Source organism: Mirounga leonina, unplaced genomic scaffold, assembly GCF_011800145.1.
Source record: "Mirounga leonina isolate KUSES-001 unplaced genomic scaffold, KU_Mleo_1.0 Mir_114, whole genome shotgun sequence".
Classification (NCBI taxonomy): domain Eukaryota; kingdom Metazoa; phylum Chordata; class Mammalia; order Carnivora; family Phocidae; genus Mirounga; species Mirounga leonina.
Window position 1 is genome coordinate 6,796,671 of NW_023270265.1, and position 24,433 is coordinate 6,821,103.

Here is a 24,433-nt window from a genome sequence, read left to right on the forward strand (position 1 = left end):
TAGTTAATATAATGGAAGCATTTAAAAAAGCATTGGCACACAATGAATGCTCCCAAAGCATTCATTAGTACAATTAGCGCTACCTGGAGGGGCCTAGTGGGCTCGAGGCGGGCCTGCCGGAGGGGAGGGTCAGCCCACAGCCTACCAGGCGCTGTCCTTGCAGAAGCCTTGGAGGGAGACTGGGTTTAAGCCAGCAGAGTTGGGCAGCCTTTGGCAATGCCAGGAAAATGGAGCATGTGGTGTGGGAAGAATCACGAGGAACAACCTGAGCCAACTTGGCAGGCTTGGCACCCGCTGGCCACGCACATGGAGCTCCTCCCACCCCCCCCCTTCTGGCTTCCCGTGCCCCCCCCCCCCCGCCACGTACCTCCCACCTACTTCCTACCCCAGGAGTGTCGGGCAGGGCCCCACCAGCAGCCCTGTTGCCTCCTTCTACTGGCCCCCCAAGTCCACTCTTCATGCCCATTCTGCCTATGGGGAAACTAAGGCTCTGAGAAACAGAGGGATATAACCAAGAGGCAGAGCTGGATTCAGGAACCCAGGACTCTGAGTACTCAGAGTAGCTTATAAAGAAGCAAAATGCCAATCTGGCCCCTAGGGCAGCCCAACTGGCTCTCAGTTCTTCAGGGTCTGTCCTGGCTTTCAGAGCCCCTGAAACAGTTCCCTCAGCTTTTTCTGAATCACAGACTGGACGACTAACACACCCTTCCCTATATTCACCTTATCTGCTCTACCTACCAACCGGAACACAGGAGAATGTCTAGATTGACACCTAAGTGAATTCCTAATATACCTCTTCCACCTCTGCACTTTTGCTCCTACTGTTCTGCCTTGTCCCTCCCCACCCAGATCTTCATCAGTCAAGGCCCACTGCAAATGCCACTTCTTCCACGAAGCCTTCTCAGATTGCCTAATTGCCTAATCCATTAGTGGCCTCTCAGGCTTCTGCCCCTAGGGACCTAGAGACAAGCCTCTCTTTGGCACTAACCACTTTACCTGCCCAGAGGTCCTAGAGGACAGACCAGGAGCTTCTCTGTCCACCGTGACCCCACAGGACAGGACAAGAATGTCAACAGACCGGGGTACTCCATGGACAGCCCCCCCGGCCCCCAACGGCTCCCTAAACCTCTCTAAGCCCTTCAACCATGGCCATTTAATAGAGTGTTCCACAGCTAAGGCCCTGGAGCCGATTTTCCTAGATTCAAATCTCAGCTCTCCCACTCACTGTGTGACCTTGGGCTTGTCATCTAACCTTTCTGTGCTTCAGACTGTTCATCTATCAGTGGGAGGAATAGTTCCAATGCCACAAGGTTGTTGTGAGAATGAAATGAGTTAGCACGCCTAAGTTCTTAGAACAATACCCTGCATGTAGTCACATTGCTATATGTGTTTACCATTGTTGTTAATATTTATACTGCTGTCCTAACCAGGAGGACACACAGCACCGGACACAATCTCTGTCCCCCAGAGATGAGAGTCCCAGACAGGAACAGGAAAGGGGAGTTACATTTCTAATCCCATTTAACGGTCAGACCATCTTGGAAGGAGTTATGACCAGCCCCACTTTACAGATAGGGAAGCGGAGGCTCCCCACGGCGGTAGGAGCTTCGCTAGGGCTCACAGCCATAAGCGGCAAGGCTGGGATTCAGGGCCCGGTCGTGCAGCTCCAAAGTCCATGCTCCTTCAGCAAGCCCGCTGCCTCTCAGTCTGGCAGAGCGATAAGCCGAGTACACAGATAGCTGTAATCCAAGGTAGAAAGTGATAAGTGGCAAACAGGGACCGAGAAAGACTGTGGGAGGGCGGGCGCCTGCCTGCCTCGGGAGGGGAAGGGGTGGAGGGCAGGGCAGGCTTCTGAGAGCGGGTGACATCTGAGTACAGCCTCCAAGGTGGACAGGCCTCCGCTTGGAGGGTCCAGCGTGAGTGAAGACATGGGTGGCCAGGGCCACAGCATCTAGCAGGTGCCTGATGGGTCACAGAGGCCCAATAAATATTTGTGAAAGGGAGGGAGGAAGGAGACGCAGAGAGGGAGGGTGAGTATACCCTGACCCCACTTGGCCCAGGAACTTCCCCTGTCACGGGGAGACAGAAGTCAATTCCTCCTACTCTCTGAAGGGCTTCATGGGGGCCCAGGGGCCCCCTTGTCCTATGACACCCCAGAGAAGTAGCTCAGGACCTTCAAGCTGGAGCTCCAGAGAATTAGAGGTTTCACTCAATACCAGGAAGAAATTCCCAACACGTAAAGCTGGACAGGGCTTCTCTGTGGGGCAGGCCAGTGGTGTGTTGGAGCCGGCTCGGACCGGCTCACAAGAGGCGATGGCTAAATTTTCTGGAACTCTGTGAGTTGGGTGATGTTAAGTCAGCAGCTTGACATTGGCCACAGTGGGAGTGTTCACACCATGGAAATCGGCAAACGCTATCCGTCAGGTTTTCCCCATTTTGGAGAGCCAGATGTTAAGCCCTTACCAGCACATCACTGAGCAGTGTCTGCCATGTGAGGGAGCAAGCATTCCCAGAAGGATGCAAGGAGAGAGAGTCACCTCCTGAGAAGAATGAGGCCTAGGGGTTCTCGCTTCGATGACCTCAGAAGCCCCTTTCTGGCTTCTGAGAGCTGATGAAAAGTCAGGTTTGAGAAAAAATTAATCAGAGTAATTATTCATGCTAGGAAATCATTAACCACTTGACTCAGAGCCTGGGAGTAGGGCAGGAACCTGGGGAAATGTGTAAGGTGCCACATGTTTGCAGATTTCACAGGTAGAAAGCTTTGTCCAACATCGCACGGGGAGCTGGGGACAACACTGGGACCAGAACCTGTGTCTCCAGCCTCCTAGCCAGGGCTCCTTCTGGGGCATATGCACTGGGCTGGTGGGGACAGGGACACCTTCCTACACAGTCTGTTTGCTGTCTCTCCTCCAACAAAATATAAGCTCTGTGACAGAGAGACCCCATCTGTTTTGTTCACTGTCAGATCCCCAGTGCCTAGTTCTGTGCCTGGCACATTGCAGGGAGTCAATAAACGTTTGTTAGATGAATCAGTGTGTCTGGGATCCCATCTTGTGGCAACACTTGATGAGCCATCCTCTGAGACCATTACCACTCAGGTCCCCACGCCTGCTTAGTGACATGGAATCAGAAGACCGGGTTCAAAAACCAATTCTGCCCCTTCCTGTATGACTTTGGCCAAACCACTGGGCCCCTTGAACCCTCATTTTATTTCTCTACAAAGTGGGTTGTGCAATCTCCGCCTGCCTCTTGAGGCTGGCTGTGGCACTCAGGTAAGACATAAAGTGCTTTTTACAAACTCCAAAGTGCTATACCCAGAGCAGGAAAGGGGATGCTCGGAAAGCTGGCTTTGATGGCGAGGCCAAGACCCAGGGCTCTCAGTGCACATGGGATAGTGGCCAGGCTGCTGCTCTCTTTGGGCTGATGCTTGGGGTAATCTGGGTCAGACCGGCTCTTTGGAGAACAGAGGTGGGGGATGTTGCCAAACGGAACTCAAGGTTCTAAAGGGGCAGGGAGGGGAGGCTGAAATGAAGGCAGCAAGGGAGAGTTTGGGGAATCCTCTTCCTCCACAGACCACGTCTCTTGGAGCAGAGGCAGCAGGCAAACCAGGAACTTTAGACAGCACTTTTGTGCCTGCAAACCGTTTGTTGCCACGGGCACCCTAGCCCCCGCCAACCCCGAAACCGTCCCTGCTGCAAATTGCCTTAACAGGTGAGCTTGGACTGGCACTTGCCAAGTCAGGTCGGGGTGGGATGAAAAATCCTGGTAGATTCTGAAATCAAACCAGTGTTCCAAATGATTCCATGGAGAAGGGATGTCTGCCACTCTCCTAGACAGGCAGCCGAAGCCCCCCGCCTTGGTAGAGTGGGGGACAGGGAGGGGGTTCAGCTCACTCTGGGGTTGTGGGTGATGAGGAAGGGGGTGCCAGTGCTCCACACCCCTCCCAAGTGGCATCTGATTTTTGCAAAGGGGGTGAGGGCAGCGGGAGACTCAGAGCTGGGGCCAGGGAGGCAGGTGGAGAGGGTGCCCATGGAAGGGACGAAACGTCAGCCTGGGCCCCCGAGGGGAAAGCAAAATAGAAAGGCCCTGTGTCAGCAGCCAGGCCCCTGGCGGCCGGGCTCTCGGCTCCATTCTGTTCAGCGGGATTCTAGTTGGCACCAGCTGCAGTCAGGAACAATGCCTGGATTTCTTTCTTTCTTCTTCTTTTTAAAAAAAAATTTAATAGAGGGGAGAGAAGAACTGGAGCCACTCATTGAACAGCTCAGCACCATGGAGGCGTCTGGGACCGTGTGTCCTTGAAAAACAGCACAGACTCAGGGACCCTACAGCTGGCTCAAGGTGCAAGAAGGTACATCATACTGGGAGCCTGGGGTCCCAGCCCACTGCTGCCTCACACTCGCTGTGTGACTGGGCAGGTCCACGCCTCACTCTGGTCTGTTTCCCCAGCAGAGCTTGCCTTCCAGACCCCACCCAATGCCAACTCCTCTCCTTCCCCCAAACTTTTAGAGTGGTATTTGATGGGGACAGTCCTTTCTGATAGCCTAGGAGCTCCCGGAGGGCCAGGTCTGGCTCATCCTTGTGTGTCCCTTGCATCTCCCACTGCACTTGACCGCCTGTCGGTCACTCAGGCACTCTGCTCGGTGATGGGATAGAGCACTGAGCCATCCTCTGGCCCGCAGTCTCAGCCAGGGAGGAGATGGGTGCACATCAAAATAATTCCCCTGCCTAGGGAGGTATCATGCTGGGCAGATGAAACTCCCTGTGCCTCAGTTTCCTCATCTCTAAAAATGGAGACGTTACTACCACTAATAACAATCAGCTCGTGTGAAGATGAAAGGAGTTTGTGTGCATGAGGTACTTGGTGTCTAGCACACTTTAATACGCAATCGTTATGATGATAACGCTGATGCTGGAGGCAGGGGCAGCACCACGTGGGCGCTGAGACCAGGGAGACAGCACATCTGCTGGAGGTATCGAGGCAGGCCTCTGAGCATGGGGCCATGGATGTGGCCTTGAAGGTTGGTAGGGGTGTGTCCCAGGAGGCAGGAAGAGCATGAGGAGGTAAGAGTGTATATAGAATGCTGGCAATTCTGGAAGCCACCCAGCATGGCCACAGGCATGGGGTAGGCCAAGGGGGTATGAGCCTTGAGGCCGGCAAACTGCTGTCCAGGTGAGGAAGGGAGACATGGAGGCTCGGAGCTCTTCTCCCACCCCCTCCAGTGCCAGAGAGGAGGGACCCCCCTCAGGGTGCCAGAGCTGTCAGGATAGACAGAGGAGGCTTGATCCTCCTCTGGCAGCTTGTTCCAGGCCCCCAGGAGTGCTGGACCTCCTAGCTTCCAGATGGTTCTCTGGCAGCACTGGAGCAGAGGAGAGAGCGCTGGGTCGGGACCCCTGGCTCTTGTTCCCACTTTGACACTTCCCAGCTGTGTGGCCATGAGAAAGCCACCACCTCCTTTCGGGGATCAGTTTCATCACTGGAAAAAGGGCCATTGCAAGGCTCAGAAGATTAGCGGTACCTTGTGAAGCAAGGTGTTAAGGTCATGACCTACTCACAGCCCTGGATGGTCCCCTCTGAATACACATGTTTTCCTTTCCCTAAGAAGCCAAAGAGACCCTGGAGGGCATTCCCCAAAGCAGGGTCCCCCTAAACCCTGAGGTGCACTATAGCTCAAGAGTCAAAGGCTTAATCAGTGGCAGAAGTACCATTGAACATCCTGTGTCCCTCTCTTACTTGACAGATGGGGAAACGAGCACAGAGTCTGTGATGCACTCACGACACACGGCAAGCCGGGCAGCAGTGGGCTGGGAGTGAAGGTGTCCCAACTCCCAAAACAGGCTCTCTGTTGACTCTCCCAGGCCTCCCAGCAGTAGAAGGGGGTGGCGGCTGAGCTGGGTCTGGAACCATGGAGCAGAGGTCCATCATGAGAACTGAGAAGATAGCATACCTGGTGGAAAGGCCTGGAGAGCCAAGGCCAGGAGGCTGGGCAGGTGCGGCCTCGGAGAATGGAGTGCGCAACTTGACTGGCACAGAGGGAGGAGGCAGCCCAGGGGAACCTGCTGTGCTGAGGGGTACATCTGCTCTCTGCTGGGCCCAACCACCCACCTCTAGACACATAGTTGCCTCAGAGCTGGGCAGGGACCAAATGCCTCCTGGATCCACCAAGCTGTGAAGACTAAATCTACTCCCCGTGACCCCACTACCATGGGAGGGGACCCGATCATTCCCTGGCAGGTGAGTGAGTCTTCCCACCATCCACCCCAGAGGACTCAGAAGGTCACCTTGTCTGCACCATAGCCTGGTGAGGAATGAAGGCAAATCCCCATTCTCAACCCTGAGTTTCAGCCCCACCCACCGAATAACTGTGAGACCTTAAGCAGGTCATTTAACCTCTCTGAGTCTTTGTCCTCAGTGGGGAATTACACCTTCTGGCTTTTGTGGAGAAGATGGAATGAGAAATGCCTGGCAAACAGGAAGCTCTCAACAACAACGTGACATTCCTTCAGCCCTTTTAGTCCCTGGGCTCCCTTTTGGGGAGGGAGGGGTGAATCATGGAGACGGAGAAGGCAGTCCTGGAGAGGTAGGAATTCACCCCTACATGTGCCAGTCCCCTGCCCCTCCAGCCCACTGAGGGCCTCCAGCCCAGGAGGCCACAGTTACTGCACCCTGTCAACGTCCTCTGCTCCCCCCAGGACCTACAGCCTCTTCCCACTGCCTTCCTCTTGGCCTCCTGGACCTCCTGGCTCCCCACTTCCCAGGCCTAGGCCTAAGCAATGGCCTTCTTTCCTGCTGATGGTTCCTGGAAGGCAAGGCAATTAATAAAACATATGTCTACTCTGAAGGTGGGTGTGGGCAGGACCCCGCATTGGCACCCACAGGCCGGCCCCGTGCAGCCCGCACCCTCCTGATGGGCACTGAGCTGCCTCCGGAGCCACGTGATTTCCGGGCCCTGCGTTGGCTGAGTGGGATCTGTCTTCCAGTTCTCAGTGGCTGGGAAGTGAAAGCACTTTCTCCTCTGTTTCACCCCCAGATCTCCAGGCCCACAGAAGCCAGGGCCAGGAGGGTAGAGGCTCAGGACACGTAATCCCCAAAGAGGCCCGGCCACTGCCATGAGACCTCACCCTTGGTTTAGAGAAGCCCAGAGAGGGCTAGCAACTTGCCCAGGACCACACAGAGAGTCTATGGCTGAGGAGGCAGAGCTGGGCTAAGATGTCAACAGGAAACTTTGTTAATGAGAGCCTGAGTTTGAATCCTGATTGACCAAGTGACTCAAAGTGCAGTTTTCTCTGAAGGGGAGATAGTAATAGAGCATCTAACTCAAGGCAGTGCGAGGAGAGTTTAGTGAGCTGATGCTAAGAGGCTCTTGCCACAGTACCCAGGACACAGTAGGTACTGTATAAGTCATAGCTTCTTCCCAGACCTCCCAGGGATCCAGTCTGCCTTGTTATTTCCCTGAAAGACGAATAGAGACAGCAAAGGCCTGAGTCCCAAGGCCTGGAGGCCAGGATCCCCAGGAGGCCTGGGCAGACCCAGAGCCCAGGTGAGGTTTCTCAGACTTGCTGCCATCAAGTGTCATGCTTGCTCAAGTAGGAAGAGCTGAAATTACCCTTCGCTCGGGCCTGCTTTGTATACTGGGCTTGGCTCCTCTGCCCTCTGCAGTAGCATGCTAGTTTTCAGATGTAAAGGAAATGGGGGTCGGGGGTATCTTCTGGACAGGAGCTTTTGAACATGAGTGATCACCCCCAAGGCTGCCTCCATTCCTCATTTCCTGGAGGTGGTGAGCCCATGTCACTCACTGAGGAATTTGGACAGAAATGGTGAGAGGAGAGCATCCTGACCCATCCTGACCCATCTAGTTCTTGGCTGAAGCTGGATTCTTGCCCTCCAGGCTCTTAAACCCAGAAACTCTGTCCTGGGGTTTGGGGGGGGGGGGGGGGGGGGGTTAGCTTTCTGGCTGCTACAATGCTAGAGATTTCCCAGGGGGAGCAGCTGGGGCTCCAGCCACCACTCAGCCAGCTGAATTACACCTTCCAGCCCTGGGTCAGGCCTTCAGGGGTTTCCCGGGCTACTCCGTGTCCTGACTTAGGAACCTGGGCCACCCAGAGGCCGAGGGGGAGGGGCTCAGGAATATACTCCCACAGGAATGTACTGGGACCATGCTTCTCTGGTGTGCTGAGAGGTCTGGAAGACTCTCATGCCATCCACCTTCCCCAGGGGTGCTCAGCTGCCACCTGTGCAGGAACAGCTGCTTGAAAACAGTCCATGTGACAGGTGGAAAGACTGAGGCCCGGAAAGGAGTGCCTTCCCTTGCATCTAATGGCATTGGGCGGCAGAATTTCCCCTAGGAATATCAAGCAGGTTCCCCGCATCCCCTCCCACGCCCCTGTGGACCTGAGCTGCAGTCGTCCGAGCCCTCAGGAATCCAAGCTGAGTTCGCGGGCTGTCAGACTAGCGAAGCCCTGAGAATGAATTCAGGGCTGGCAAATTCATTTTGCCTCCTTTCCCTCGGTGGTGGAAGGAGTGATCTAGCCGGCCCTGAAGGAGTTCAAGCCGAGGTCAGAGATGCCCACTGAAGGATGTTTTTAAATAGGGTGGGGGGAGGGTACTCTGGCCTGCCCCTCGCGCTGGCCCAGGGTCGGCGCTGATCACTGCCCAGGAGGCCTGGACGATCCTCGAGCCTGCGTGGCACGTCCGCGCTCTGAAGCGGACCTCGTCAATCAGGCAAAGGCCCTAGCAGGTCCAGGACGTCTTCCGCTAGTCTCAGTCCCCGGGGGAGACCCCCGCCCGGGCTGCCTCCGGGTGCCCGCCCCCCGGCGGAGTCATTGTTCTCTGACGTCACGCTGCGGCCCCGCCCCTCGACCCTCACCACCTCCCCCCCTCTCCCCACCTCCGGCTCCTGGCGCCGGAGACCCTCGCAGCCTGCAAAGCCCAGGCCTTGCAGGGCTCCCCCCGCGGCCCGGGCCGGGCTGCGCCCCCTTGCGCTCTCCCCAACTTGCCTTTGTTATTCCAGCTCCCTTCCTCGCCTCGCCTCCGACACCGCGGCAGACTGCAAAACACGGAGCGCGGAGCCTTCGCCACACCTGGAATCCGAAGCGGGCGCCGGGCCGAAGCCTCCCCCGCCTGTGCAGGGAGGAGAGTGCTTGCGTGCGCGCGAGTGTGTGTGTCCAACCCGTGACGCGCGGGCGCCGATTATGATTTGGGACTGAGGGTGCAGCAAATCACAAGCGCTGTGGGGGGGTGGTTCTGGGTGTGAAAGAGGGAGTGGGGGAGGATATGGGTTTGTATGTGTACGTGAGCGTGAGGATTTAATGCACAGGGGGATGTTTCATGTTTTGGGGGTTTTTTTTTAGTGTATTTGGTTGTACAGCGATATGTGTGTGCCATTGCGTGTGTGTAAATGTGCTTGTTATGACCGTGTACACGGGTATATCTGTGAGGGCAAGTGTACGCGTGTGCGTGTTTGTGTGTGCGCGCGTGTGGAAGCGTGTTTGTAAAACTGAGTGTGGGCGCGAATGTGTGTGCTGTTTGTGTAGGAGTTTCCGTGTGAGTGGCAGTGGACGAGAGTCAAGGTGGGTGCGCACTTAAATGCTCTCCAGGGTGGCTCCGCGAGGGGAACCCCGCGAGTGGGTGCACCCAACTGCGCCTTGTGAGCGCCGTAGCTCTCCGCGGCCCCTGGCGCAGTGCCCAGCCCCGGACGTGGAACTGGGTCTGGGTCCCGGCGCCCCCACCCCGCCCACGTGCATTGGGCCTGGGGCGCTCGGGACCGGCCTCGGGGAATCCACACGCCTCTGGACCCGGCAGGGTGCAGACAGTTCGCACTGGTCCTTCCCAGTTGTCGGGGGCACCGCGCTCCAACCTCCCCCAACGTCGCCCTTGGTGGTGGTGGTGCGTGTGTAGGGGGGTGGTCCTCTGCTCGCCCCACCAGTCAGTCCCCGGGCTTTGAGAACAACCCCAAAGCCTCCTCCGGGGGAACGCTTGGGCGATCCTTGCTAGCAATTCGCTTGCCCCCAAATAGGGTACCTGACAGCGTTCCCGGCCCCAAGTGCACTCTAGTCCCGGGCGCGCCAATCAAGGGGGTGCCGGGGGTGCCGGGTGGTTTTTGCCCCCTCCCCAATGGGGTCCCTTCCTAGGCTCAGCATTTCTCTCCTACTCTAAACTTGCAGGAGCGGGGAGGTGGGGGCGGGCAGGGAGAAGTGGAGGAAGGGGGAGAGAAGAGGGAGGTGAGTGACGGGGGGGGGGTGACGCGCGAGGCTCTTCCGAGCCACACAGGGGGGAAAGCTTGGAGAGGGCCGGGATCAGGGAGCGGAGAAGAAAGAGCAAAAGAAGGGACAGGAAAGGCGAGGGAGAGAAAGAGTCGAAAAGGAAAGAGGGAGAGTGAACGGCGAGAGCGCTGAGAGAGCGAGAGCCTAGCGAAGCTGAGCGCTGGCTGCGGCCGCGGCGGCGGTGGAGCCACGGCGCTCCGTTCCGTCCGTGACTCCGCGCCTGCTTTTGCGGGCGGCCGGCGGCGCGGGGCCCTTTGGAAATAGAATAGCCAATGTAATCTGACACTTCAACTTGCTCGGCTCCGGGCGAGTTGATTCACTTACTCACCCCCTAACGCCGAGTTCCTTTTCACTGTCTGTGGACATTAAAAAAGCGAGCGGCGGCGGGCGCCCGTGAGAGCAGGCGACCGGGCGGCGGGCGGGCGAGCAGCGACCCGGCGGCGGAGCGAGCGAGCAGCGCCGGCGCAGCGCGGTGACCCCAGCCCGGGTCGGCGCGGAGCAGGAGCCGAAGCGGAGCCGTTCTCGGCGCCCTCGCAGCGCTCCTCCCGGCCCGAGCCGGGCCTGCCCGGCAGCGGCCGCGGCGGCAGCGGCGCGTCCTCCAGCGGCGGCAGCGGCGCTCGCAGCGCCCGGTAAGTTTGGGTCCAGACCCGGGCGCCCGCTGGCCCCGGGCCTTCCTCTCGCTCCCCGTGGACTCTTGGGGTGCGAGCGTGGGGCGCTGGGTGCTGGGGCTTTTCCTTTGAAGGGTCCGCCGGCGCCAGGCAAGCCCCGCGAGCGGCCGGCGGCCGAGCTCCACTGCGCTCTCCTCGGCGGCCCGGGGCCGAGGCCCAGGCGACCGGCGAACGCCCGGCTGAGCGGAGCCGGCTTGGGCTGCGCGCGGGGGCCGAGGCTCTTCGGGTGTGCGGGGCGTGAGTAAGGTTGTGCGCGCGCGGACCCTGTGCCCGCCTCCTGCCCGTGCGCCTCCAGCCCTCGTTCTGTACACCCGGGCAGTACCGGGATTCGGGCAGGGAGGGAAGGACCCGGGTAGGACCACCTCGGTCTCCCTCACCTCGTTCGGGGAGACGCGAAGTTGTGCGCCTGTGTGTACGAGAACCGCCGGAGACGGCGCTGGATTTCGGGGTGGCAAGGGATGGTGGTGCTAAGTTGTGCATCTGAATTTCCTGGGAAAACACACACTTTGGTAAATGGGAGGTGGAGGCGCGGTTAAGTTGTTTGTGTGTGAATTGCCCGGGGAGACGCGGCGCGCGGTACTAGCGGGGAACGCCGAGGGGTGTGTGTGTAGGGGCTTCCCGCAGGTCTTGAGAAGCCCGAGGGGCGTTAAGGCCATCGCCTGGACCGGGCTGCCCCGGCCAGGAGGGGAGCCCAGAGGGAAGATGTGCGTGTGTGTGCGCGCGCGCGTTGCAAATACGAAAGTAATTTCTCCGTGTTCTTTCTTCCTCTCCGTCTCCGGCGGCGGCGGTGGCGGCGGCGGCGGCGGCGGCCCCGGGGGAGTGGGAGGTCGGCCCGGGCGGAGGTTGGGGGGCCGGGCCGGGGTCGGAGCTGGGGTGGGGGGGCGGACTCTGGAAGCTTGTTTCACATTCCTGGCGTCTGGGCAGGGGAGAAAACAGTGGGGAGCGCGGCCTCGGCGTCTGGGGCGCGGGCAGCGGGCGCGCGTCGCCCCCTCGCCGGGGACATCTGTCCAGGAAGCCAGGCGGGCGGGGAGAGGGCGCGGTACGGAGGGCAGGCTCCCCGCCCCGGAGCAGCGGGGGCGCGGGCGAGGGGCGGCCGCCTTCCCGGCCATTGTGCGCCAGCAGATTTTCACGGGAGACTGCCCCGGAGCCGCCGGAGAAGGCCGGGAGTCGGCCTCAGCCCCGGGTTTAAAAGACACTCCAGGAATGTAAACAACCCGGGCAGGAGGGCGGGCTGGCGGGAGCGCGCCAGGACAGCCGGCCCGGGCCCCCCACCCCTCCCTGGGGGACAGCCCGACGGCAGGGCCGCCCAGCCCTTACCCCTCTACCTGCCGCAAACTTTTCCCTCCTCCGCCTTCCCTTCCCACCTCGCCCCTCTAGCGAGCGGGGCACAGAGCGAGGGCGTCTCCGGAGGCTGGGGCTCTGAGCGACTGACACCCGGCGCCTGACCCTGGGGGCCTGGCGGCCCGGCCCCTGCTTCGGTGTCCCGAGTCCGGGCTGCTCTGGCTTGGGAGCCGCAGGCTGCTTCCGTGGGCAGTGCCCGAGTAACTGGGGCTCTGAGAGCTGCCTGCCTGCCTGCCTCCCTCTCTCTCCCCCCCTCGCTCCCTCCCTCCCTCCCTCCCTCCCGCTGCTCCTTCCCCACTCTCCCCCTTCTCCTCTCCCCTGACTGCTTTTCCAATGCCTTGACATGAGGGAGGAAGATTTAACTTGGCAGCCCAAACAAATGTTCTCTCAGAGGTCCTCCAAGAAGCTGGCGGCTGGGTGGCAGGGTGAGGGCAGTGCTCGGCCAGTCTATTCCTCCTCCCCGCTCTGCCATGGCCATTTGGAGGCCCCTGGGTGCACAGCCCAGGGCATGGGAAGAGTAGAGCCCAACCCTGCAGATTTAAAAGGGCAGTGAGAAGCCGCCTGTGGAAGCCCCTGGCTTGGCGCTGGGCAGGAGCCACAGGGAGCTGCCTCCTGGTGCCAAGGGTTTTCTGGAGGATTTTCTTGAGCAACAGTTTGTCTCCCTGCTGCAACCTGGGAACAGGGCCTGGTAGACCAGAGGGTTAACCGGCACTGTCTCCTCCTCTCCTGTGGGTGTGAGGACAGGCTGGTTACACAGGGCAGGGCAGGAGGCCAGAGGCTGTTCCCAGAGGTGCCTGTGTTTGCTTATTATTGTTTTTTTGAAGGGAGAGATAAAGAGGCAGGCGCTGTGGTTGGAGAATGGGCAGCTTGGCTGGCGTTGAATTCGGACTTGACTCTGCTGGCGTTGGTATGGTCCCGGGAGTTTAAAAGTTGTTTGTAAGCTACCGGGGAAGTTTAGGCCAGGGGGTGAGCCCCTAGCTTTCTCTGTCCTGGCTGCTTTTTGAGGAGATCCAGAGCAGGAGCTGGGGTGGGAGGGGGGAATTCCTGGCCCCTTGCTTCCCCTCTGCCTGGCCCTGGTGGTGTGGTCTGTGAATGCCCCAAGCCTCGCGCTGACCTTTCTCTCATCAAGTTGAGGATGTTGAAACACCAGCATCAAACAAAAGACACATTGAAAGCCCTATCTGCCACAGAGCACGTGTGACTTTGGGGCCAAGGGAATGCATCTGGAGGGAGATGGTGTTTTCTTCTAAGTTTTATGATTTCGGTTGGGTTTTGTTTTTCCCAAAAGGACAGAAGCATCTCCTTGTCCCAAGTCACGAGGTTATGAAATGCTGTTTTCACATGTAAATCTCAAAACTTTAGAGTTTTGAGAGTTGGCGGCAGGGACTAGAGCTGGGGGGGGGGGGGGGGGCAGAAGTAGGAAGTTTTCAAAAGTTTTAAATGGTTTTTAGATTGGGGTTTTGAGGCATTCGGGGTATGGCTCACAGAGAAGAGTTGGGAATGAGAAATTGCCGGACTTCTGGAAAACTTTGATAACTAGCCCTGTCTTTGAAGGATTTCTGGCTTCTTGGTGGGGACAGTATGTCCCTTTTTCCTCCTAAGGAAAGAAGGGAGGAGGATCCTCGTTCCTTTCATGGCCAGGAGCAAAGTGAAGAAAGGTCCAGAGACTGTGGGGTTTGGCCACAGAACCACAGGTTCTTTCTCTCACACACACACTCCCCTTGCAACAGTAACACAACACTTTCTCCATACCTGGCCCCCAAAGATGTGCCCCCACATAGGACAAGTGCCCACCAGCGACACATCCTGGAAAATTGCAGGGGGAAGGCTCCCACTGAGAAGAGCCACACACTTCACTTTTTCCCTGATTGACAGAGAGGGGGGTAGATAAGGAAGGCAGGCACTTTGAGGCCTACTCTGTCCTGAGAGTCGTGTCACAAGAGTACCCGTGTGTGAAGCCACGGATACGGAGTTCTCAGGCCTTGGCTAGTGTCCGACAAGCAGCCATGACCCTGGTCTCAGGGTGAGGCATCGTTGTAAGAAATTTGGGCACCAACAAGTTAATTTCCGGAAGCTTCTCTGGGCACTCTGTCACGGAACCAGGAAGCAGGGCCTGCCAGGTTGTGACTGGGTCCCATACGGTTTCATTCATAACTTTGCTCCCAAGGGCTTCTGCCGGGCTCCTATCACCGCCTCATCTTTATGAGGTTCCTCGGGTTTTGTGTGGACAACAAAGGCCGGGCTGCAGTAATTACCCTGGACTCTGCTGCAGCCTTGCCTGGTGACTGCTCTGACCTCTCAGCAGGACACAGTGGCCTCTGTCCACGCCCTCTGAAGGGGAAGCTCTTTGTCCCTAGAGCCCCTGACAAAGGGGGCAGGGGAGGTAGAACTTGCCTGGGCTGTAAACTCTAGGGGTGATTTTGAGGTTGAGCCTTGCCCTCAGGGAGGCTCAAGAGAGGCTGAGAAAATCAGTCCCATGCACAGGCTCTGGGAAAAGAATCCAGGAAACCCTTCGTGATTTTTGGGTCTTCCCAGTGCTTGAGGAGATGGAGGGAGAAGGGTCAAGAGGCTGGCTCCCTTAGGCCAGTGGCTTCACTCTGCTGGGACTCAGTCTCCTAATCTGTAAAATGGGTCCAAAGGGAGAACCACTCTGATCCCACTTGGCTGCTGTGAGGATGAGGCAGATGTGCGTAGTAGAGCCCTTGGCGTGTATCCTCTGAAGGCCTGGAAGGTTCTGGGTGCAGAATGAAGCACAAAGGTGTTGCCTTGGGGCTGCTAGAGGCATTTTCCAGAAGCTGCTTCCCTAAGCCTACTTCCTTGGCGGCTTATATCCAGTCTTGGCTTGCATGTCCCCTGTGACAGGGCACTCATTACTCCGAGCAGCTTCTGCCTTCAGTGGACAGTTCTATTACTATGCTCTGTTGCATGGCATGCTTTCTGGAAATCATCCCCTCCTGACCCTCACTCTGAGCTTGAGGTGCTGGGGGTCCTCCAGACCACAGACTCATCCTCTCTTGAATGATCACAGATTCAAGACCAGTGCTCAAGCAGATCATGCCGATGGGAGGGGAATGTGGACCCTCCAAACGGCTGCTTTCAGCTGTTATTGGGAAGGAGCTGCTGGGAGTGAGAAAGGATCGGCCTGAGGGGCTCACTGTGATCTGTCAGTGTATGTGCCGGGCCTGCCTCTTGGTACTTTCCCCTCCTTGGATTGGGTATGAGGAGAAGGAAGGAGGTACATGATGGGGGTGGGGTCGGGTCAGGGGCCCAGCACTGGTGCCACAGATAATTCCTAGGAGTCCACAGTTGTGAGGATCGTGGCCTGTGAGACAGCCAGAAATGTGTAAGACAGTTCCTGTTCCTTAGGAGCTCACAGCCAGTAAGGGCAGGAAGATCAGTCCAAATAAATAATTAACCACTAGCAGCTGGCTGCCTGCCATGGGGCACATGACAGTAATAACCACAGCCCCTTGCCTTTGTGTATGGCACTTGGGGGATTTAGAAGCACTCTCCAAATTTATGGCACTCCAGCAACAACAGTGGAAGCTAACTACTATTTGGAATTACCCCCACTTAACAGACAAGAAAACCAAGTTTCAGAGAGGTAAAATGACCTGTAGCCGAGCCAGGACTCAGCCCCAGGCCTCAGAGATGTAACACTGCTACCGCCTTCCCAGGCCACCAAGCAGGCAGGGACACGGGCGCAGAAGTCGGTGTGGACCCCGCAGGATGGGGACTCGGGGAACTGAGGTTAAGGAGGAGGAGCCATACACAGGAGGGGTCCCAGGGATGGGCCTACCTGTGCCGGGCCCCAGCAGCCGTGCTCCTTTCTTTTGGGATAGTGTCTTACAGCCAAGCTTGCTCTGAGCCCCAAATACTGTCGTGACTGCTGGGGTACACGTGTCGGTGCTTGGGTCTCCAACTCCATCCCTGGCCCTAGAGCAGGAAGCGGAGATGTTTCCAGGCCCCAGGTCCCTCTGTGGCCCAAGGCTCTTCCCCGGGCTGCAATGGTTTCTATAGATACAGACATTGACTCAGCCTGCCCCTCCTCTGGCTGAGTCAGTCCTCGGGCTGTGTGGGGTGGCCACCCTGTGGGGGCTCTTGGGTTCCTCCTACCCCCAGACACAGCCCTCCTGCTGCCCACGTCCCTGCGCCCGGTGCTCTGGAGCTCAGCTGAGCGCCAGCCCAGGATGAGGCTTTAGCTGGTGGGGGACAGAGCAGGATGCGGCCAGGCAGGCCGAGCTGGCACCTCCCCAGGAAGCCTGGCCCAGCCTGGCACACCTGCACAAGTAGTGACTGTAGCCCGGGAAGGCCCCGGGGCCCGCCTGTCAGACCCAGCTGCCGGGGTTACTGCAGGATCATGCTGGGGGAGGCCGGGGTGTCTGAGCTAATTAGATTTCTTAGATTTCAATGCTCCCCTAATCCTGTTAGCCCGGCTGTAATTGTAACCACTTGAAGGTTTCAGCCATGGCAGGCTGTTGAGGACAGACGGTGTGGGGACTCCGCTCTGCCCCGGCCCCAGCCTCCGACAGCCAGCTGGGGACAGGGGACTCCTTTTCCAGTTCTCCCGGGTGGGGGCCCGAGTGATGGTAGGTGTTGTGCTTTTCTGTAGAGTCTTGGCACTGTGGGCCGTCAGAGCAGGCGTGGCCCTTCAGGATCATCTGGCTCCAACCCTTCACTGTATAGACGGGGCCACAGAATTCTGCACAGGGGCAGGGTCCGGCCCCAGGCCTCGACGGCTGGCAGCGGCAGGGTGCCTGGGTCTTGTGGTCTGGCTTTGTGAGCTTTGTCCCTGCAGACTTCAGGGCAGGTCTGGAATTGTATAGGACTTGTGAACCCTCCGGAGAAGTCTACCCCAAAGATAGGGGTTTGGGGTGCTTCATTTGTCCCAAAGCCTGCTCCCCAGTTGGCATTCCCCCCCACACACACATGTATGGATCTGCATGCCCTCACACATGGGCCAGGTTTCTGCCCAGGACTCAGGCCCGTCTCTCCTAGGCTCTCAGACATGGGGGCTTTTTCTCTTCCTCCCCTGTCCCGGATTCTTGATCTCTTGGAGGGTCCAAGTCAATGCAGATTAGCGCTTTGCCAGAAAATGGCAAAGCTATTCTGATGGGGGGGGGGGGTTGTGTTAGAAGACAATCTCTTTATACTTTCAAAGGCTCTTCCAAAATGATTTTTTTTGGTGTCTGGTTTAAATGGAACCTGCACCATGTCCCTATCCTTTCTCCTGCCCTACCCCCATCTGCATTTCCCCAGGCTTCAGTCATCCACCCACAGAGGTTGGTGCTTACAGGGGAGGGGGCGGGGGAGTGGTAGCTGCAATGCCTTCAGAACCCCTGTCAGGGAGCTTCCCACCCAACAGTCACATCCTGCCCTCCACTTGGCCCTGGAGCAGCAGGGAGAGGTGTTTGAAACCTCCTTCTGCTCTGGAAGCTCCCTGGCTCTGAGCACGTGGTATAGAGCTGAGGGCTCTATCGGGCTCACCTGGTCTGACCGTTCCTTTCCTGGCCAAGGAAACCCAGCTCTGAAAAGAAACAATTGGCCGTGTCCAAGGGCAGCAGTGAATTAGTGACACAGCCAGGCCTGGAACCCTGTCTGTCCAGCCCATTAGCTCATTAAACATTTATCGAGCATCTACTGTTGGCCTGGCTCAGCCCCGTTAGCCACACTTCGGAGCTCATCAGTAAATGCGCTTCCATCCTTCGCTGGGAAGGACCAGATGAGCCTGGGGAGGACGGGGTTCATTTCTGAGCTCTCGGGGTGAGGAATAAGCGCGGGGCTTTTCAGGAGGACTCCCAGATCCTACATAGCTGGGGGGGAATGGGCATTAGCACACCAACCTGGCAACCTGTTTCTTAAAAGGTAATCATAGGTTGGTTGCATTGCAGATTTGAGGGAAGTAACATGGAAACCCTCTAGGGAGGGTACAAAGTTTCTCATCTGCCCAAGCCTGTTTAGTCCAAGAAGATGGGTGGCTTCCTCTGCCTGTCCCCTACCTCCACCCAGCCCTCCTAGTGCTGACTTTTGTCCTTTGAGGGCTAATGGCCCGCTGCCTTGTTCCTGCTAACACTTCCTCTGCGGATGGAGAAGCAGGGAAGGAACCCCCTCGCCCCACCCTGGGAGTCACATGCATCAGGCCCAGGTGAGAGCATGTAAGGAAGAGCCAGCAGGCTTAGAACAAGGCAGAAGATGCCAGGGGCCTGGACCTCACCCTGTCCCCCACCCGGCTCCCTGGTAGACCTTGGCCAAAGCTGGGAAACCTGGCCCAGGGCCGTGACCAGCCAGCCCTGTGGCTGAGGGACAAATGGGGCAGGGAGACCTCTGGGAAGGGCCCCGAAACTCTTACTTGGCGTTTGCAAGTGGGGAGGGCTTTTCCAGGTTCTCCGCCCTACTTTCTCATTTGGCAGGTGAGGAGACCCAAAGCCCAGAGAGGTGAAGGGACCGGCCACAGGTCCCACAGCTAGTTGGCCCCCCTGCACCAGGGAGGCTGAGTCGTCTGGGTGGGGAGGGGTGGAATTTTCTATTGCTAGTTGTTTATACCTTTAAAACAACTTCCCAGAGTCTACCAGAAACATCATAATGGCCAGTACTTCTTGGGCAACTAATTTGTTTTAGGCTCTGCTTAGACTGCCTGCATTCATTTCTCAGCTCCACCCTTTGTGGTATCTGTGACTTTGGGCAGGTTCTGTTTAACTTCTCCAACTCCTGTCTCCATGTCTGCAATACAGACTTCTTCAGTACAAAAAGTAACCTAACGCCTTCCCCCTAGGCTGTGAAAATGGAGCTCCTACAGCACCTGGCACCTAGTAAGTGCCCATGAAATGGGTCCTCCGACTTACAGATCTAGAGACTCAGGTCAGATGGATTACCCAAGGTCCCCTGGTACCTCAGGACCAAGCACGGCTGGACGTGGCATCCAGACTTCATGACCCTCCGCCTCTGGCCATTATCCGCAGTCTCCCCTTTGTAGCAGGAAGGGTTGGTAAGTCATCTCTAAGAGGCCCTCCTTGATAACATTTAACTGAGTTCATTTTAATTCAACCTACCAGTGAAGTCTGTGCCCCTCGTGGATGTGTTCCAAGGTGGAGATTTACATCTGGGTTCCTGCCTGCAGACCTCTCTTTCCTCCCCTGTAAGATGAGGCCGGTGGTGATAACCACCTCCTTCCCAGGCTCTTCCCGTGTGGAGAAAAGGAGAGCATGAGAGACTGGGCCTTGTCAACCATGATAACGGGCTGTGGGACCTCAGGCCAGTGACAGACCCCTCTGGGCCTCAGTTTCCTCGTATGAAAATCGTAGCTGAGACCACATCAGGGTTTCCCAGAGTGGGCTGTCAGGAACCCCGTCCACCAAAGGAAGGACAGTAGAGCACAGCCTCCCTCCCCTGGGACACTGCCAGCCCTTTGCCTCCCTCAGCCTTCCCAAAAGGTGAGGACCCGCCTCCCACCTCCCTTTTTTATGCAAAATAGCTCTTGAAGACATCAGCGTAGGTCCCTCCAGCTCTGGCATTGATGGCTTGGTCCCCTGGTTGGTTTCCCTGCGGAAGAACCACCGCCCCAGCGGGGCTGTGCACAGTGGGGAAATTGAGAGAAGCTTCCACGTGGACAGAGTCCCCCCCACCCCGCCCTGCCTCCAGCCTGCTTTCTTGGCAATGCCCCCTGACTTCTACCCCTCAAGCCCGCAGTCCTCCCTCCCTCTCTCTGGCCTCCTCTTCTTCTATTGTTACGAGACCACAAATCTGTCTGTGGCTGGGCAGTCCCGAAAGCCAGGCCAGCTTGGCAGAGGGGTGGGACCTCTGCCATGTCCCTAGAGATGGGCCTCGAAGACAGCAGCTATCAGGGCAGGAAGAGCCTCATGCTCGGCATGCCGGGGCCACACACCCCTGCACCTGCGTGCACCCTTTTGCAAGCGCGTATTTTTCTGGAGAGATGGTCCACAGCTTTATTCCGATCCTTAAATCAGCTTGGACACCTGAAAGCAGTGTAAGAACCAAGGCCTTCATCCAAGGATCTAAAATTGCCCTGGCCCCTGAGTGGAACAGGACTGCTGTGTTGTCTTCCCCCACCTCCCGCCCTCAGACCCTTCTGTTCCATCCCATCGGTGTCACCACCCTAGCCATGGAGGGGTCTGTGTTCACAACGCCTGCTTCTAATCCAGCTTAACATTGTACTGGGGAGGGCATCAAGGCCAAGGGAGGACAAGGGACCTGACCAAGGTCACTACCAGTGGCAGGCCCCTAGGACACAGGACCCGGTATGGGGGTTGGGGGGTACCCCAAGGGATGGCCTCTGTGAGTGTCTCTGCAGTGTGGACCAGAGCTTCAGCAGTCATGGGCCCCAGGAAGCTAGGGACTAAAGTGAAGGGAATGAAGGGAGGAAGTTTCCACCCACTGCCTCTCCTAGAAAGGCTGGGCAGGACTGGTTTAGGGCTTACCTCCTCTGGCTCCAGAGGCCAGTTTCCCCCCTGCTGTCTGCACTGCCTGTTTATCCTGCTCTCTTGGGTTAATATTTCCTCTTCTAGGGCCATGGGGCTCACTGGTATTTACATACAGAGGAGCATTCTCTACTTCAGGATGCCTGGCTGGTATGAATTCTTCGTGAGCCCTGCTGCTGTTAGTGCGGAGAGGCAACCTGAGGCCCTGGGGAGGGCTCTGGGCCAAGGTGAGGTCCCATGCTGGCAAGCCCACCGCAGATAACTCTGCCTCCCTGGCTCACAGCCCTCATGTCCCTGCCTTTCTGGGGTCCTGAAGAGTGGGCTCTGTGGCTGCCATGAGCACATCGGGGGTGGGGGTTGCTCCTTGGCCTTCCAGTTCCCTCCCCAGGTTTGCTTAGCCCTCCTGAGCTCCAGGACCCCTGAGTGCTTCTGATCCTGAAAGAAAAGAGGACACCTTAGGTGCGATTTCTTGCCTGGTGTTTGCGAAGGGAGCTTCCTCAAAGCTGTGAGTTCAGCACTGATTGATTTTCTGCAGAAGGACCGCTTTCTGATCCTTCCACCTCAGCCTGGGTTGACACCGTCAGTTTGATGCGAGCTTCAGCTTCGGGGCTGATCCCTCTAGGCAGGAGTGGAGCCCCTTCGGGGTTTGGAATCCTTGAGGGCCCTAGAGTTCTCTGAGCTTCCTACCTGGTGGCTGGTTCCCCACCTAGCCAGCTCCCTAGAGGCGGCTGGACCCGGGTGATTGCCTCCTCCACTGCCCCCGACAAGGGCTCCAGACACTACTATTCCTGGTATTCAGGGGACCTTTGATTCTCAAGACCGCAGGGAGCTTGGCAGCCACCTCCTCTGATACCTGTTACACAGATGACTTATGCCCCCTCTGCAGCATCCCCACAGAGTACCTTCTGGTGTGGGCTTGCATGCCTCCGGAGACAGGCTGCTCCTCGCCTCTCAGCAGCTCCCTTCACCTAGAAAGCTCCACCTAGGATTCCTCTTCCCAGGACCTAGTGCTCCCCTCGGGACCACGCAGAATATGGTGAATGCAGTTCTTGTGAGCTCCCTTCCATAACCCTACGTCAGAGATTTCTCTTCTCTTGGCTGAGTGCAAGGCTAGTGGGCAGAGTGGGCTTCCCGGAAGAGGTAGCCTTCTATTCCCTGGGCCTCCTCATTATTTCTGTCTCTGTTCAAGAGCCTGGGCTGCTTGGAGACCTCAGGCCTGACCTGGAAATGGTCTAACCCCGGTCATGAGACATGGAAGTAGGCTGGGGAGGTCCCAACCGTGGCTCCTTGGGGTCTGAGGGAAAGAAAGTGGCCTGGCGTCAGCTCTTCAAGGAGGGTCAGACACGCCACGTGGTTTGGAAAGGTTGTCTATCTTCCTGGCCTCTCCCAGCAGGCTCACCTCCCACAGGGACTGGGAGGGGAGGTGTGGGGGGGGGGACTATGAGTCGTGCCCCCTCCCCTTTTGGCCTCTCCCTTCTCCTTACTGAGCCGCTATCTGCCCAGCTCTGCTCCCTGCTGCTCTGTCAGGGAACATTCTGCTTAGGTGTCTGTGGCCCCAGAGACGTGGGGTCGTCTGCGGAGGGCCCTGGATTTGGAGTCACAGCTTCCGGCATTGCCTCCTCCCAACGGTCTCCTGGGGGGGCTGTCCGTCTCCCCCTGGGGCTGTCACAAGAGTCCAGGGGGAGGCCAGCACTTTGCGTGCTGTACCGTGTCAGTGCGTCAGGGAGTGTGATGTTTTATTACCGCGTGTGGGGATGATCATGTCAGCGCAGAAAGACCTTGGAGATCATCCAGGCCCACCCTCTCATTTAGCCGCTGAGTCTGACCCCAGAGGGGACAGGTGCCTCCCCAAGGTCACAGGGCGAGTCCGTGGCAGAGCTGAAGCAAAAACCCAGGCGTCCTGCCCATCTGCCAGTGCCCAGCCCCCCGCCCCCCCCCACCCCTCCACCCCCGTCACCTGACAGAAGAAACCCTTTACTAGAGAGCCACAGTGGGAAGATCCCTCTGTGGCTGTGGCATCTGGCTCGCCTGGGACTTACCATCTTCATCTCACAAAAGCTCCTAGGCCTTATGCCTCTGGCTGTGCTCACCAGAACAGCCCCTGGGGGCAGGCAGTGTTCCCTGGGGTCTCCATGAGACACCTGGCTCCCCCCAGCCTGGCCCCCCTCCCTGGGGCTGCTGCCCTATAACGGGGCACTCCCCTTGACTTCCTGGCTCAGACAGGGCTGCCTGCGCCCTGCCAGCTGTCACCTTGGGTGGAAATAGAGTCTCCAGCAGCTGGCCTGAGACCCCTCTCCTAGGTATCTGACCCAGCTGGCTGCAAGATGTGACCCCATCTGGGACCACAGCTTGAATTTGTGGCCCTAGGTTCAACCTGGTATGACCCCTTCCGTGGCTCTGAAGACCCAAAGATGCCCAGACTGTTCGGACAGGAGGGACCTGGGCAACCAGCTTAGTTCATCTTCTTCTCATCCCCATTTCTCAGATTTAGGGAACTGAGGCCCCGAGAGGGAAGGAAGCTAGCTGCACAACCAGCAAGATACTAGCTCCTTCCCAGCTCCACCCCCTGAAGCTGATGCCTAAGGCTGCCCAGGCCTGGAGTGGATGGACTAGGGACACTGGTAATGAATAGCAACTTCTGATCCATCCCTGCAGGACTCTTCCAGACCCTCAAGCCAGGCCCTGCTTCCCTGCCAGATCTGGGGAGCCAGCGTGCTGGAGGGCAGCACACATTTCCTGCGGGTGGGTCCTTGTGCCAGCCTGAGAACACGGTTTCCTGGCTCATCTGGAGCCCTCAGTGTTCTGCCCCCGGGAGAGCAGAGTCTGGGATCCTTCTGTGCCTTGCCTTGCCTGGCTCCCTGAGAAAGATTAGTTACTCATTCACCAGGTTTGTTGAACACCTACTACATGCCAGGCACCATTCCAGGCCCTGGGGATACAGTGGTGAACTTGACAGAGGCCTTGCTTACATTGTTATAGGTGAGACAGACAGTAAGTCAACAACTTTGTGTATGATGTCATTCTGAGCTATAATAAGTGTTTTGAAGAAAAACAAATTAGGGTAAGGTAATATAAGGAGATGGGTGGGGATCGGGCTTCTTTAGATGGAGTGATCAGGGAAGGCCTCTCTGAAGAGGTAACATTTGAACAGATACCTCAAGGAGGGATGGGAGTGAACCCCATGAGCATTTGAGAGAAGGGCACTCCAGACAGCAGGAATAGCATGTGCAAAGGCCCTGTGGCAGGAGTGTGTTTGACATGCTCTAAGAAAGGCAGGGAAGCCAGTGTGGCTAAATGGAGTGGGAGAGGGAGGAAGAGAGGAGAGGAAGTTAGCAAGGTGGTCAGGGAGCGGTCACAGAGGGCCTTTTGGAGCACGGGAAAGGCTTCTGACTTCATGCTCAGTAATTCGGGAGCCATTGGAGGATTTTAATTAAAGGACCGAGTCTATCTGAGGTGCTCTCTGAGAAGGTCCCTCTGGCTAGTGAGCTGAATATAGACTATAAGGGACAAGGGAGGAAATGAGGAGACCAGCTGGGCAGCTTTTAGTGACCTGGGCAAGGATGCTGGTGGCTTGGACCAGAGTGTTCGGTGGAGGTAGTGAGACAAGGTCAGATCCTGGATATAATTGGAAGGTTGACCAAGGTCGTGCCCAGAAGCCCGTGGGGAATGCCTGCCCCCCTCTACAAAGCAGGCTGAGGGGCTGCAGCTGGAGAGCTGGCCGCGGTCTCC

General features: G+C 57.6%; 1 protein-coding gene across 5 annotated transcripts in view; it reads left to right on the top strand.

The window, feature by feature from the left end:
* The first annotated feature begins 10,433 nt into the window (after positions 1 to 10,433).
* Positions 10,434 to 24,433, top strand: part of ZMIZ1 (zinc finger MIZ-type containing 1) — a 234,010-nt gene continuing 220,010 nt past the window's right edge. For 3 of the 5 annotated variants that reach the window (XM_035022764.1, XM_035022735.1, XM_035022751.1), the window contains exon 1: positions 10,434 to 10,889. The gene's annotated coding sequence lies outside the window, so the exon portion shown is untranslated. The remainder of the gene's footprint in view (positions 10,890 to 24,433) is intronic. The other 2 variants (XM_035022774.1, XM_035022726.1) reach the window with 2 other exon arrangements.